The sequence below is a fragment of the Cryptomeria japonica genome, unplaced genomic scaffold (genome assembly GCF_030272615.1).
Source record: "Cryptomeria japonica unplaced genomic scaffold, Sugi_1.0 HiC_scaffold_73, whole genome shotgun sequence".
Lineage (NCBI taxonomy): Eukaryota > Viridiplantae > Streptophyta > Pinopsida > Cupressales > Cupressaceae > Cryptomeria > Cryptomeria japonica.
Genome location: NW_026728895.1, coordinates 147,501 through 162,500, shown reverse-complemented (window position 1 = coordinate 162,500; position 15,000 = coordinate 147,501). Strand labels below are relative to the sequence as shown.

The window sequence follows — 15,000 nt, the reverse complement described above, 5'->3', positions numbered from 1 at the left end:
AAGTGTGCTCCAAGGTGCTGCGTGCACGTTGTCGGAGCCCGGTTTGCCCCGGGTGCGCACCTCGCGTGCACCTTCGTCGGGGTGGGCACCTTGGCTGGGTTTGCCCCGGCTGCGCTCCGAAGCGGGGTTATTGGAGCGCCGCCTCTTTTTTTGTCGGAGCGTTTGGTGGGGTTTCTCGCATTGGCTCTTCCGAGGCCCGGTTGCCACCCTGGCGCGCACGAAGTCGGAAGTAGGGTTAATTGCCCGGGTGCGCACCTTTGCCAGGGTGGGCACCTTACCTGGGCTGCGCACCAGGGCGGGCTCAAGATGGCACGCGCGTTCCGTTTTTTTCACTATCTTTCAAAACGGAAATTTTAAAATCTCCTTTTTTTTTTGCCTTTTCTGGAAATTAGTGAAGGCAGCGCATCAAAGGTGCGCACCTCGCTGCCCACCTTGGTGTGCTCTGAGGTGCGCACCCGGGAGCGCTACGAAGTGTGCTCCAAGGTGCGGCGTGCACGTTGTCGGAGCCCGGTTTGCCCCGGGTGCGCACCTCGCCTGCACCTTGGCCGGGGTGGGCACCTTGGCTGGGTTTGCCCAGGGTGCGCTCCGAAGCGGGGTTACTGGAGCGCCCCCTCTTTTTTTGTCAGAGCGTTTGGTGGGGTTTCTCGCATTGGCTCTTCCCAGGCCCGGTTGTTGGGTGCGCTCCCACCCTGGCGCGCGCGAAGTTGGAAGTTGGGTTAATTGCCCGGGCGCGCACCTTCGCCAGGGTGGGCACCTTGGTGCGCACACCTTGGCTGGGCTGCGCACCAGGGCGGGCTCAAGATGGCACCAGCATTCCCTTTTTCTCACTATCTTTCAAAACGGAAATTTTAAAATCTCGTTTTTTTTTTGCCTTTTATGGAAATTAGTGAAGGCATCGCATCAAAGGTGCGCACCTCGCTGCCCACCTTGGTGTGCTCCGAGGTGCCCACCACGGTGCGCAACGCCGGTGCGAACCCGGGAGCGCCCCGATGTGTGCTCCAAGGTGCGGCGTGCACGAAGTCGGACCCCGGTTTGCCCCGGGTGCGCACCTCGCGTGCACCTTGGTGCGCACACCTTGGCTGGGTTGCGCGGCCTGGTGGGCACCATGGTGCGCACCAAGGAGCGCTCCGAAGTGTGCTCCAAGGTGCGGCGTGCACGAAGTCGGAGCCCGGTTTGCCCCGGGTACGCACCTCGCGTGCACCTTCGCCGGGGTGGGCACCTCGGCTGGGTTGCGCGCCCTGGTGCGCACCAAGGAGCGCTCCGAAGTGTGCTCCAAGGTGCGGCGTGCACGAAGTCGGAGCCCGGTTTGCCCCGGGTGCGCACCTTCGCCGCGGTGCGCACCATGGCGTGCACGAAGTCGGAGCCCGGTTTGCCCCGGGTGCGCACCTCGCGTGCACCTTCGGCGGGGTTGCGCGCCCTGGTGGGCACCATGGTGCGCACCAAGGAGCGCTCCGAAGTGTGCTCCAAGGTGCGGCGTGCACGAAGTCGGAGCCCGGTTTGCCCCGGGTGCGCACCTCGCGTGCACCTTCGGCGGGGTTGCGCGCCCTGGTGGGCACCATGGTGCGCACCAAGGAGCGCTCCGAAGTGTGCTCCAAGGTGCGGCGTGCACGAAGTCGGAGCCCGGTTTGCCCCGGGTGCGCACCTCGCGTGCACCTTCGCCGCGGTGGGCACCATGGCGTGCACGAAGTCGGAGCCCGGTTTGCCCCGGGTGCGCACCTCGCGTGCACCTTCGCCGGGGTGGGCACCTCGGCTGGGTTGCGCGCCCTGGTGCGCACCAAGGAGCGCTCCGAAGTGTGCTCCAAGGTGCGGCGTGCACGAAGTCGGAGCCCGGTTTGCCCCGGGTGCGCACCTCGCGTGCACCTTCGCCAGGGTGGGCACCTCGGTGCGCACACCTTCTCAATGTTTTCTTGCCTTTTCTGGAAATTGGTGAAGGCAGCGCATCAAAGGTGCGCACCTCGGTGTGCTCCGAGGTGCGAACCCGAGAGCGCTCCGAGGTGCCCACGAAGTCGAAAGTCGGGTTAATTGCATTGTTTTCCCCGGGTGCGCTCCGAGGTGCGCAACATCGGCGCGCACCAAGGAGGGCTCCGAAGTGTGCTCCAAGGTGCGCACGATGGCGTGCACCTCTGGTGCGCACGATTCGGAGCTCGGTTTGACCGGGGTGCGCACACCTTGGCTGGGTTGCGCACCTTTTGTGCGCTCCAAGGTGCGCACGAAGTCGGAGCTCGGTTTGCCCCGGGTGCGCACCTTCGCCAGGGTGCGCACCTTGATGCGCACGCCTTGGCTGGGCTGCGCACCTTGGTGGGCGCCATGGTGCGCACCTTTCGTGCGCTCCAAGGTGCGCACGAAGTCGGAGCTCGGTTTGCCCCGGGTGCGCACCTTGGTGGGCGCCATGGTGCACTCCGAGGTGCCCAAGATTGGTGCGCACCAAGGAGCGCTCCGAAGTGCGCTCCAAGGTGCGCGCGAAGTCGAAAGTTGGGTTAATTGTCCGGTTTGCCTCGGGTGCGCACCTTGCGTGCACCTTCGCCAGGGTGGGCGCCTTGGTGCGCACACCTTGGCTGGGCTGCGCACACCTTGGCACCCGCGTTTCCTTCATTTTAAATTTTTTTTTTTTACAATCTCTCAAGTGGGAAATTCTATAATCTCAACTTTTTTTGCCTTTTCAGGAAACTTTTGAATGGAGCGCATCATTGGTGCGCTCCGAAGTGTGCTCCAAAGCTCTCTCCAGCTGCGTGCACCTGCCCCGGCCGCGCACCCGGCCCCGCCCAGCTTCGCTCACCTGTCCCGGGCGTCTGGTGCGGAACCTTAGAGTAAGAAACATCACCGTGCACCTTGGCCAACGTGCGCGACTCGACCGAGCGCGCACTGGCCGAGGTGCACACCGATTTCACCTGGGTGCGCGCGCAGCACCTCGGGCGCACCGGGGTGCGCGCACAACGCCCGGGTTGCACCGTGGCCTGTGTGCTCGGGGCGCCTCGGGTGCGCGCTCGGTGTCGCCCCCGCGCGCGCGGTAGTGCGGGCAGCGCACCCCGGCCCGGCCCGGCCCCGACGAGAACGCAAACGGGCAAAAGGTTTATTCAAATAGCATTGCGACGCCCGGCGAAAAACTAAAAAAGGGTGCAACACCGGGACTTCCCGGGAGGTCACCCATCCCAGTACTACTCCGGCCCAAGCGCGCTTAACTGCGGAGTTCTGATGGGATCCGGTGCACTAACGCTGGTATGATCGCACCCGTTATGAGCTTGTCGCAGTGTGTACTTAGCAAACCGCGACCCACGTGCGAATCCACCCCGGCCACCCACCCCCGTCGAGGTGCACACCCTCCCTCGCGAAGTGCGCCCCGTTCGCCAAGTGTGAGCCCTGCCCGGGTGCGCGCACCTTGCTAGGGCGTCGGGTGTGCACCCGGCCCGGCCTACGTGCGTGCACCTGGAGGGGGCGTCGTGTGCGTGCAGTGTCCCGTCTGCAACGCGGTGCCCACACACCACCTCGGGCGCAACGACCTGCGCTCACATGTGGGCCGAGTGCACCTTGGTGCATGTTCGGGGCGCCTCGGGTGCACGCTCGATCTTGCCCCGGTGCACCAAGGCGCTCGGTTTGCCCCGGGTGCGCACTTGGTGCAAGGTGGGCACCCAAAATAGGGATCAAGCACCAAAACACAAGTTTCGGGATGCAAAATGGGACCCAAGGACCACAAATGCGTTCCAAGACCCATGATGGGTCCACGAGAACAAAAATGTGTTCCGAGACTTAATAAACAAATATTGGGTTTTAGGAGAAGAAACATGCTCTGATGCCCAAAACGAGAATCGACCCCGAAAAGGCCACAGGCCAAAAGTGGGATGCGAGACAAAAAAAAATGGGACCCGAGGACCAAAATTGGGTTCCCAGGTCGAAGACAGGGCAACCGGACAAGAAACGACCTCTAAGGCTCGAAATGAGTCCCGACGACTAAAACTTGACAAGAAGCACCCATCAGGCACCCAACTCGACACCCATGGGATGCCGACCCACCCGGGCTTCCACCTAGCACACCTTGGCACCCACCCACCCTCGCACCCAACCTCGCACCCAACTTAGCACCTTTGAACCCACATTGGCACTCACCCTGACCCTGGCACCTTGGAACCCACATTGGCACTCACCTTGACCCTGGCACCCACCTTTGCACTCACCTTGGGACCCACCCTGGCTCCCACCTCGGCACCCACCCAGACACCCACCTTGGTTCCTTGGCACCCACCTTGGATCCTTGGCACCCACCCCGACACCCACCTTGGCACGCAACTTGGCTACTTGCCACCCACCTTGGCTCCTTGACGCCCACCCCGACAACCACCCCGTGACCTACCCTGGCTAGGGTTGGTGCACACCCACCCTGGTGCCCACCTTGGCACCCACCCTATGACCCACCTTGGCACGCACCTTAGTACCCACCCCGTTACCCACCCTAGGACCCACCCCGTGACCCACCTTGGCCAGGGTGGGTGCACCCACCCTGGTGCCCACCTTGGCACCCACCCATCCTAGCACCCAGCCTGTGACCGGGCTTGGAACCCAACCTTGCACCCGCACCCGTCTTGGCCAGTGTGGGTGCGCACCCATCCTGGCACCCACGTTGTGACACACCCTTTAACCCACGCACCCTAGCACCCACGTTGGCACCCACCTTGGAACCCAACCTAGCAACTTGGCACCCACCCCGTGACCCACCTTGGCATCCACCATAGCAGTCGCCGACTTGGCACCCACCTCGGCACCCACCTTGACACTTGTGGACCCACCTTGCCACTCACCCTAGCATCGACCCATCCTAGCACCCACCCTGGCACCTTTGCACCCTAGCACTCACCCATCCTAGCACCTAACCTGTGACCCACCTTGACACTCACCCTCGCACCCACCTTGGAACCCAACCTAGCACCCACCCACCCTGACACCAACCCTAGCACCTACCCACCCTTGCACCCACCCTGTGACCCATCTTGGCACCCACCCATCCTACCACTCAACCTATCACCCACCTTCTCACCCACCTTGGCATCCACCTTAGCACCCACCCACACTGGCACCTTGGCACCCACCTCGGGCAAGGTGGGTGCACACCCACCCTGGCACCCAATTTAGAACCCACCGAGCATGTTACCCACCTTGGCACCCACATTGCAGCCCACCCTAGTACCCACCCTATGACCCACATTGGCATCCACACCCTAGCACCCAGGCACCTCGACACCCGCCTTGACACCCACCCTAGCACTGAACCTGTGACCCACCTTGGAACTCACCCTAGAACCCACCCACCCTGTGAACCACCTTGGCATCCACCTTAGCACCCACCCACCTTGGCACCCACTCTAGCACTCACCCATCCTAACACCCAACTTGTTACCCACCTTGGCACCCGCCCTCGCGTCCACCTTGAAACCCACCCTAGCACCCACCCACGCAGGAGCCCACCTTGGCACCCAACCTAACACCCACGCATCCTGGCACCCAACTTGTGACCCACCTTGGAACCCACCCTAGTACCCACCTTTGAACCCACTATATCACCAACCCACCTTGGCACCCACCCTATGACCCTCTTTGGAATCCACCCTAGCACGCACCCACCTTGGCACCCACCATGGAGCGCACCCTAGCACCCACCCACCTCGGCACGCACCTCAACACCCACCTTGGTGTGCGCACTGCGCCAACCTCTCAAAGACCCTATGTGGTGCGCTCCAAAGTGTACACCTTTGGTGCGCTCCAAGGTGCGCACCTTTGGTGCACACCGAGGTGCACACCAAAGTGTGCACCGAGGTGAGCACCAAAGTGCACTCCAGGGTGCACACCAAGGCGTGCACCTTTGGTGCGGTCAATGCAAACGAATTCGGAAGTTGGGGTCGATGTCCTAATCGCTGCTGCAGACTACACGTATGAGAATCGGACAAATAGCTTTATATAGGGGAGGTGTTGCGTTTGATGGGTCGACTCCCCTGGTTGTGTGCACTGCACCAACTTCAAAGACCCTGTCTTGTTTAAGAAGTCAAAAGTTGGGGTGGATGTCCTAATCATTGCTGCAGTCTACGCATGTATGAGAATCAGACAAATAGCTTATATAGGGGAGGTGTTGCATTCGGTGGGTTGACTCCCCTGGTTGTGCGCACTGCGCCAACCTCAAAGACCCCGCATAGCAGAAGAAGTCGGAAGTCGGATTTTGGTGAGCACCAAGGCGTGCACCTTTGGTGCGGTCAACGCAGACGAATTCAGAAGTTGGGGTGGATGTCCTAATCGTTGTTGCAGGCTACACATGTATGAGAATCAGACAAATAGCTTATATAGGGGAGGTGTTGGGTTTGATGGGTCAACTCCCTTGGTTGTGCGCATTACGCCAACCTCAAAGACCTTGTTTTCGTTAAGAAGTCAAAAGTTGGGGTCAATGTCCTAATGGCTCCTGCAGGCTACACATGTATGAGAATCGGACAAATAGCTTATATAGGGGAGGTGTTGGGTTTGATGGGTCGACTCCCCTGGTTGTGCGCATTACGTCAACCTCAAAGACCTTGTTTTCGTTAAGAAGTCAAAAGTTGGGGTCGATGTCCTAATTGCTCCTGTAGACTACACATGTATGAGAATCAGACAAATAGCTTATATAGGGGAGGTGTTGGGTTTGATGGGTTGACTCCCCTAGTTGTTCGCATTACACCAACCTCAAAGACCTTGTTTTCGTTTAGAAGCCGAAAGTTGGGGTCGATGTCCTAATTGCTCCTGCAGGCTACGCATGTATGAGAATCAGACAAATAGCTTATATAGGGGAGGTGTTGGGTTTGATGGGTCGACTCCCCTGGTTGTGCGCATTGCGCCAACCTCAAAGACCCTGCATTGCGGATGAAGTCGAAAGTCAGAGTTTGGTGTGCTACAAGGTGTGGTCGAAGGTGCTCACCTAGGTGTGCACCTTTGGAGCACAGGAAAAGTGCCCTCCAAAAGTGCGCACCTTTGGAGTGCACAAAAGTGCCCTCCAAAAGTGCGCACCTTTGGAGCGCAGAAAAGTGCCCTCCAAAAAGTGCCCTCCAAAAGTGCGCACCTTTGGAGCGCAGAAAAGTGCCCTCCAAAAGTGCGCACCTTTGGAGCGCAGAAAAGTGCCCTCCAAAAAGTGCCCTCCAAAAGTGCGCACCTTTGGAGCGCAGAAAAGTGCCCTCCAAAAGTGCGCACCTTTGGAGCGCAGAAAAGTGCCCTCCAAAAGTGCGCACCTTTGGAGCGCAGAAAAGTGCCCTCCAAAAAGTGCCCTCCAAAAGTGCGCACCTTTGGAGCGCAGAAAAGTGCCCTCCAAAAAGTGCCCTCCAAAAGTGCGCACCTTTGGAGCGCAGAAAAGTGCCCTCCAAAAAGTGCCCTCCAAAAGTGCGCACCTTTGGAGCGCAGAAAAGTGCCCTCCAAAAAGTGCCCTCCAAAAGTGCGCACCTTTGGAGCGCAGAAAAGTGCCCTCCAAAAGTGCGCACCTTTGGAGCGCACAAAAGTGCCCTCCAAAAGTGCGCACTTTTGGTGCGCACCAAGGCGCTGGTTCGGTCGTTGCAGGCGAGTTCGGAAGTTGGGGTCGATGTCCTGAGCGGAGGTGCAAACTACACAGGTGTCGGAATCGGACAAATAGCTTATATAGGGGAGGTGTATGCTTCGATGGGTCGACTCCCCAGGTTGAGCGCACCGCGCCAACCTCAAAGACCCTACGGTATGGATGAAGTCGGAAGTTGGGTCCGATGACCAATTCGATTAGTAGGTATGCTCATGAGGTCGGAATTTGGGTCCGATGACCTGCCATGTGCAGGAAGGCGAATGTTGACACTGTGCGTTGCAAGGTGCACACCAAGGCGCTGGTGCGGTCTTTTTAGTCGAGTTCGGAAGTTGGGGTCGATGTCCTGATCGGAGGTGCAAGCTACACAGGTGTGGGAATCGGACAAATAGCTTATATAGGGGAGGTGTATGCTTCGTTGGGTCGACTCCCCGGGTTGAGCGCACCGCGCCAACCTCAAAGACCCTACGGTATGGATGAAGTCGGAAGTTGGGTCCGATGACCGATTCGATATGTAGGCATACTCGCGAGGTCGGAATTTGGGTCCGATGACCTGCCACGTGCAGGAAGGCGAATGTTGGCACTGTGCGTTGCAAGGTGCGCACCAAGGCGCTGGTTCGGTCGTTGGAGGCGAGTTCGGAAGTTGGGGTCAATGTCTTGATCGGAGGTGCAAACTACACAGGTGTGGGAATCGGACAAATAGCTTATATAGGGGAGGTGTATGCTTCGTTGGGTCGACTCCCCGGGTTGAGCGCACCGCGCCAACCTCAAAGACCCTACGGTATGGATGAAGTCGGAAGTTGGGTCCGATGACCGATTCGATATGTAGGCATACTCGCGAGGTCGGAATTTGGGTCCGATGACCTGCCATGTGCAGGAAGGCGAATGTTGGGACTGTGCGTCGCAAGGTGCGCACCAAGGCGCTGGTGCCGTCGTTGCAGTCGAGTTCGGAAGTTGGGGTCGATGTCCTGGTCAGAGGTGCAAACTACACAGGTGTGGGAATCGGACAAATAGCTTATATAGGGGAGGTGTATGCTTCGATGGGTCGACTCCCTGGGTTGAGCGCACCGCGCCAACCTCAAAGACCCTACAGTATGGATGAAGTCGGAAGTTGGGTCCGATGACCGATTCGATACGTAGGCATATTGGCGAGGTCTGAATTTGTGTCCGATGACCTGCCATGCGCAGGAAGGCGGAATTTGGGTCCGATGACCGAGTTGATGGCGTGCCATGCGCAGAAAGGCGGAATTTGGGTCCGATGACCGAGTTGATGTTGATGGCCCGCCATGCACAGGAAGGCGGAATTTGGGTCCGATGACCGATTTGAAGGCGTGCCATACGCAAAAAGGCGGAGTTTGGGTCCGATGACCGAGTTGATATTGATGGCCCGCCATGCGCAGGAAGGCGGAATTTGGGTCCGATGACCTGACATACGCATGGAGTCCGACTCGGGGGCCGATGTTCGATTCGATGACTTGCATTGTGGGTAAAGTCGGAAGTTGTGGTCTTTGACCCGATTCGATGACCAGACTTCGGCTGCTTGAGAATCGGACAAATAACTTATATAGGGGAGGTAGTGTTCTCGAGCATCCTCCCCCCGTGCCCGTTTATGTCGATTGATGCTGGTGCTCGACTGGTTGGAGCGCTCGGATGCAAAAATCTTGCACCAGGATTTATCGATTGTGATGGACACGGCAAGTCTCCTGATTGCTATGCAGGAGCTCATCGTGAATCTCTATGCGGCCTTGGTATGGACTCGACCTGCGGAATGGTTCGGCAATGGTAGTCGCTCCAACACGTCCTTGCAATGGCCACAGAGGTGATTCGACTAGAGCTCCAGTCTAGCTTTTGGGTTGCTTGGCGGACTGGTATAGCCGCGATCGAGTTCCGGCCATGAACGTTTTAGATAGCTCTTGGGCTTTCTGGGACGGAAGTCGGAAGTTTGGGCTGTTGTCCGATTTGATGACCATTCTTCGGATGTGTGAGAATCGGACAAATAACTTATATAGGGGACTGTGTTGTCTCACGCAGCCCCCTCCGTGCCCCTCTATCTCGACCGATGTTGGTGCTTGAAAGGGTTGGGATCGCTCGGATTTATAAACGTGCACCACCATTTGTCGAGTGTGAGGGACGCGGCAGGTCTCCTAAATGCTATGCGGGCGCTCTCTGAGAATCTCTATCCGGCCTCGACACAGACTAGTCTTGCTGAATGGTTTGGCACTGGTAGTCGATCCAACACGTCGTTGTTGTGGCCGCCTAGGCGATTCGATTCGAGCCCCCGTCTAGCTTTTGGGTTGCTTGGCGGATTTTGCCCTATCCGCAAGTGAGCTCGGTCCCTAAACGTTCGAGAAACCCGATTGCTATGCGCCGACTCTCTTTCTTGCGAGCCTCCATCTAGCTTTTGGGTCTCTACGGAACGGAAGTCGGAATCTGGGACCGTTGTTTGATTCGACGAGGCAGACTACGGTTGTGCGAGAATCGGACAAATAACTTATATAGGGGAGGTGTTGACTGGAGCATTCTCCCCCGTGCCCCTCTAACTCGACCAATGCTGGCGCTCGAACGGTGGTAGCGCTCGGATTTTCATTGAGCGCCAGCATTGGTCGATTTAGAGGGGCATGCGAGATTCCCGAATGCTATGCGAGGGCTCTAACGGAAATGTCTATTGGTTTCGGTATGGATGCAATTGCGAGTGGTTCGGCAAAGGTAGTCGTTCCGATGCGTCCATGTCGTGGCCAAATCGATAATTCGATTTGAGCCCTCGTATAGCATTTGGGTCTCTCGATGTGATTCCGCATTCCAGTCCCTTTGGGCACTGCTTGAGCCGCATCCCAGGGGGTTCCCTTCCCAATAATCTGCCTCGCAACCCGATTGCTATGCGGTGAGGCTCCTCGGCCGCCTCGGAACTATCTGTGTATCAGACGCATCGCGGGATAAGGGGTTGGCAACGGTAGTCGCCCCAAGCGCGTCCGATGCTTGGACCATTCCGAGGCGGCCCTGAAGCCTCTTCCGTCTAGCCGTTGGGTCCTTCTCGCCGCATCCCTCGCCTCGCACCCCGATTGCTATGCGGTGAGGCTCCTCGGCCGCCTCGGAACTATCTGTGTATCGGACGCGTCGCGGGATAAGGGGTTGTCACTGGTAGTCGCCCCAAGCGCGTCCGATGCTTGGACCATTCCGAGGCGGCCCTGAAGCCTCTTCCGTCTAGCCGTTGGGTCCTTCTCGCCGCATCCCTCGCCTCGCACCCCGATTGCTATGCGGTGAGGCTCCTCGGCCGCCTCGGAACTATCTGTGTATCGGACGCGTCGCGGGATAAGGGGTTGTCATTGGTAGTCGCCCCAAGCGCGTCCGATGCTTGGACCATTCCGAGGCGGCCCTGAAGCCTCTTCCGTCTAGCCGTTGGGTCCTTCTCGCCGCATCCCTCGCCTCGCACCCCGATTGCTATGCGGTGAGGCTCCTCGGCCGCCTTGGAACTATCTGTGTATCGGACGCGTCGCGGGATAAGGGGTTGTCACTGGTAGTCGCCCCAAGCGCGTCCGATGCTTAGACCATTCCGAGGCGGACCCGAAACCTCTTCCGTCTAGCCGTTGGGTCCTTCTCGCCGCATCCTTCGCCTCGCACCCCGATTGCTATGCGGTGAGGCTCCTCGGCCGCCTCGGAACTATCTGTGTATCGGACGCGTCGCGGGATAAGGGGTTGTCACTGGTAGTCGCCCCAAGCGCGTCCGATGCTTGGACCATTCCGAGGCGGACCCGAAGCCTCTTCCGTCTAGCCGTTGGGTCCTTCTCGCCGCATCCCTCGCCTCGCACCCCGATTGCTATGCGGTGAGGCTCCTCGGCCGCCTTGGAACTATCTGTGTATCGGACGCGTCGCGGGATAAGGGGTTGTCACTGGTAGTCGCCCCAAGCGCGTCCGATGCTTGGACCATTCCGAGGCGGACCCGAAGCCTCTTCCGTCTAGCCGTTGGGTCCTTCTCGCCGCATCCCTCGCCTCGCACCCCGATTGCTATGCGGTGAGGCTCCTCGGCCGCCTTGGAACTATCTGTGTATCGGACGCGTCGCGGGATAAGGGGTTGTCACTGGTAGTCGCCCCAAGCGCGTCCGATGCTTGGACCATTCCGAGGCGGACCCGAAGCCTCTTCCGTCTAGCCGTTGGGTCCTTCTCGCCGCATCCCTCGCCTCGCACCCCGATTGCTATGCGGTGAGGCTCCTCGGCCGCCTTGGAACTATCTGTGTATCGGACGCGTCGCGGGATAAGGGGTTGTCACTGGTAGTCGCTCCAAGCGCGTCCGATGCTTGGACCATTCCGAGGCGGCCCCGAAGCCTCTTCCGTGTAGCCGTTGGGTCCTTCTCGCCGCATCCCTCGCCTCGCACCCCGATTGCTATGCGGTGAGGCTCCTCGGCCGCCTTGGAACTATCTGTGTATCGGACGCGTCGCGGGATAAGGGGTTGTCACTGGTAGTCGCCCCAAGCGCGTCCGATGCTTGGACCATTCCGAGGCGGCCCCGAAGCCTCTTCCGTGTAGCCGTTGGGTCCTTCTCGCCGCATCCCTCGCCTCGCACCCCGATTGCTATGCGGTGAGGCTCCTCGGCCGCCTTGGAACTATCTGTGTATCGGACGCGTCGCGGGATAAGGGGTTGTCACTGGTAGTCGCCCCAAGCGCGTCCGATGCTTGGACCATTCCGAGGCGGACCTGAAGCCTCTTCCCTCTAGCCGTTGGGGCTTTCTCGCCGCATCCCTCGCCTCGCACCCCGATTGCTATGCTGTGAGGCTCCTCGGCCGCCTTGGAACTATCTGTGTATCGGACGCATCGCGGGATAAGGGGTTGGCAGTGGTAGTCGCCCCAAGCGCATCCGATGCTTGGACCATTCCGAGGCGGCCCTGCAGCCTCTTCCGTCTAGCCGTTGGGGCCATCTCGCCGCATCCCCCACCTCGCACCACGATTGCTATGCGGTGAGGCTCCTTGGCCGCCTCGGAACTATCTGTGTATCGGACGCATCGCGGGATAAGGGGTTGTCACTGGTAGTCGCCCCAAGCGCGTCCGATGCTTGGACTATTCCGAGGCGGCCCTGCAGCCTCTTCCGTCTAGCCGTTGGGGCCATCTCGCTGCATCCCCCACCTCCTCGGCCGCCTCGGAACTATCTGTGTATCGGACGCATCGCGGGATAAGGGGTTGGCAGTGGTAGTCGCCCCAAGCGCGTCCGATGCTTGGACTATTCCGAGGCAGCCCTGCAGCCTCTTCCGTCTAGCCTTTGGGGCCATCTCGCCGCATCCCTCGCCTCGCACCCCGATTGCTATGCGGTGAGGCTCCTCGGCCGCCTGGGAACTATCTTCGTATCGGACGCATCGCGGGATAAGGGGTTGTCACTGGTAGTCGCCCCAAGCGCGTCCGATGCTTGGACTATTCCGAGGCGGCCCTGTGGCCTCTTCCGTCTAGCCGTTGGGGCCATCTCGCCGCATCCCCCACCTCGCACCCCGATTGCTATGCGGTGAGGCTCTTCGGCCGCCTTGGAACTATCTTCGTATCGGACGCATTGCGGGATAAGGGGTTGTCACTGGTAGTGGCCCCAAGCGCGTCCGATGCTTGGACTATTCCGAGGCGGCCCTGCAGCCTCTTCCGTCTAGCCGTTGGGGCCATCTCGCCGCATCCCCCACCTCGCACCCCGATTGCTATGCGGTGAGGCTCCTCGGCCGCCTTGGAACTATCTTCGTATCGGACGCATCGCGGGATAAGGGGTTGTCACTGGTAGTCGCCCCAAGCGCGTCCGATGCTTGGACTATTCCGACGCGGCCCTGTGGCCTCTTCCGTCTAGCCGTTGGGGCCATCTCGCCGCATCCCCCACCTCGCACCCCGATTGCTATGCGGTGAGGCTCCTCGGCCGCCTTGGAACCATCTTCGTATCGGACGCATCGCGGGATAGGGGGCTGTCACTGGTAGTCGCCCCAAGCGTGTCCGATGCTTGGACCATTCCTAGGCGGCCCTGAAGCCTCTTCCGTCTAGCCGTTGGGGCCTTCCCGCCCCATCCCTCGCCTCGCACCCCCGATTGCTATGCGGTGAGGCTCCTCGGCCGCCTTGGAACCATCTGTGTATCGGACGCATCGCGGGATAAGGGGTTGGCACTGGCAGTCGCCCCAAGCGCGTCCGATGCTTGGACCATTCCGAGGTGGCCCTGAAGCCTCTTCCGTCTAGCCGTTGGGGCCTTCCCGCCCCATCCCTCGCCTCGCACCCCGATTGATATGCGGTGAGGCTCCTCGGCCGCCTTGGAACTATCTGTGTATCGGACGCATCGCGGGATAAGGGGTTGGCACTGGTAGTCGTCCCAATCGCATCCGATGCTTGGACCATTCCGAGGCGGCCCTGCAGCCTCTTCCGTTTAGCCGTCGGGGCCTTCCCGCCGCATCCCTCGCCTCGCATCCCGATTCCTATGCGGTGAGTCTTCTCGGCCGCCGCGGAACTATACCTGTTATTGCTACTGCATCCTTCGGCTGGTAACCTCCTCTGCCGCCTTGGAACGTTCTCTTTGTCGGACGCGTCGCGGGATAAGGGGTTGGCACTGGTAGTCGCCCCAAGCGCGCCCGATGCATAGACCGCTCCGAGTCGACCTTGCTTTCAGCCTCTCACATGCATAGACCTCTCTGAGTCGACCCTGCAGCCTCTCACGTTTAGCCTTTGGAATCTCGCCTCACAACATGATTGCTATCCTTGATGCATCCCTTGCCTCGAGCCCTGATTGCTTTCTTGGCTGCATCCCTCCTCTCCTCACAGCCCGGTTGTCATCACTGCTTCATCCGTCGCTTCATGCATTCTGGCTGCTGGGCCCTTCCCACCGCACACCTCGATTGCTATCTCTTCTGCATCACACACCCCGATTGCTATCTCTGCTACATCCCTCGGCTCTCACTTCTGCATCCTTCGCCTCACACCTCGATTGCTATCAATGCTGCATCCGTAACCTCACACCCCGATTGCTATGCGGGGAGGCTCCTTGGCCGCCTTGGAAATTTCTGTGTGTCGGACGCACCGCGGGATAAGGGGTTGGCACTGGTAGTCGCCCCAAGTGCGCCCGATTCTTAGACCGCTTCGAGGTGACCTCGTAGCCTCTTTCGTCCAGGCTTCCTGCCTTCAACGCCCTTTTTACACCTCGATTGCTATGCGCGGGCTCGTTGGCGTCTATCACCTCTCTGCGAAGAGTGGCACGATGATTGTTGGGGTAAATCGTAGCAGTCCGATCTCTGGCCTTGGGCCATTGTGAGGGCTGATCGATTTCCTGTGCGCATCTCGTGTTCGCCCAGTAACAGACTCGACGACTTGTAATCGGTCTTGTTCCCGATTGTTCCTGGAGGTAGTCTTCGGAACTCTTGGATTTGACCTGTCACTCGAACTGTCCTCTTCCGAGGATGCTTGTGTGTGTGTGCTTGTGCCATTTCCTTGGCGGTATTAACGAGATATTAAAGAGC

The 15,000-nt window shown here is 59.5% G+C and overlaps 1 non-coding gene across 1 annotated transcript; it reads right to left on the bottom strand.

Annotated features, from left to right (window-relative positions):
• Positions 1-3,111: 3,111 nt before the first annotated feature.
• On the bottom strand, positions 3,112-3,230 carry LOC131863947 (5S ribosomal RNA). The gene has a single exon (XR_009362839.1). It is a non-coding gene; the product is annotated as a 5S ribosomal RNA (ribosomal RNA).
• Positions 3,231-15,000: the final 11,770 nt, after the last annotated feature.